At 14.5% G+C, this 220-nt stretch overlaps 1 protein-coding gene across 1 annotated transcript in view; it reads left to right on the top strand.

The window, feature by feature from the left end:
* Positions 1-220, top strand: part of EMH_0028770 (uncharacterized protein) — a gene marked incomplete at both ends in the record, with an annotated part of 2,988 nt that overhangs the window by 942 nt on the left and 1,826 nt on the right. The gene's annotated exons all lie outside the window — the stretch shown is intronic.

The following is a 220-nucleotide window of genomic DNA, read 5'->3' as shown; positions in this document are numbered from 1 at the left end:
TATATATATATATATATATATATATATATATATATATATATATATATATATATATATATATATATATCACCAAGTAAATAAAGAGAAAATAATAATAACTAAATAAAAACAAAACAACAAAAACTGCAATTTAATAAAAACAGAAAACAAGAAGAGCCACACAAACAAAAACAAAAAAAAAAGAAAAAATTATAAACAGAAATATGCATCATATCTTTAT

Source organism: Eimeria mitis, genomic scaffold, assembly GCF_000499745.2.
Source record: "Eimeria mitis Houghton genomic scaffold, Emh_scaff1070, whole genome shotgun sequence".
NCBI classification, from domain to species: domain Eukaryota; phylum Apicomplexa; class Conoidasida; order Eucoccidiorida; family Eimeriidae; genus Eimeria; species Eimeria mitis.
Note: the sequence above shows the minus strand (reverse complement) of the source record. Positions and strands in the feature narration are given on the sequence as shown.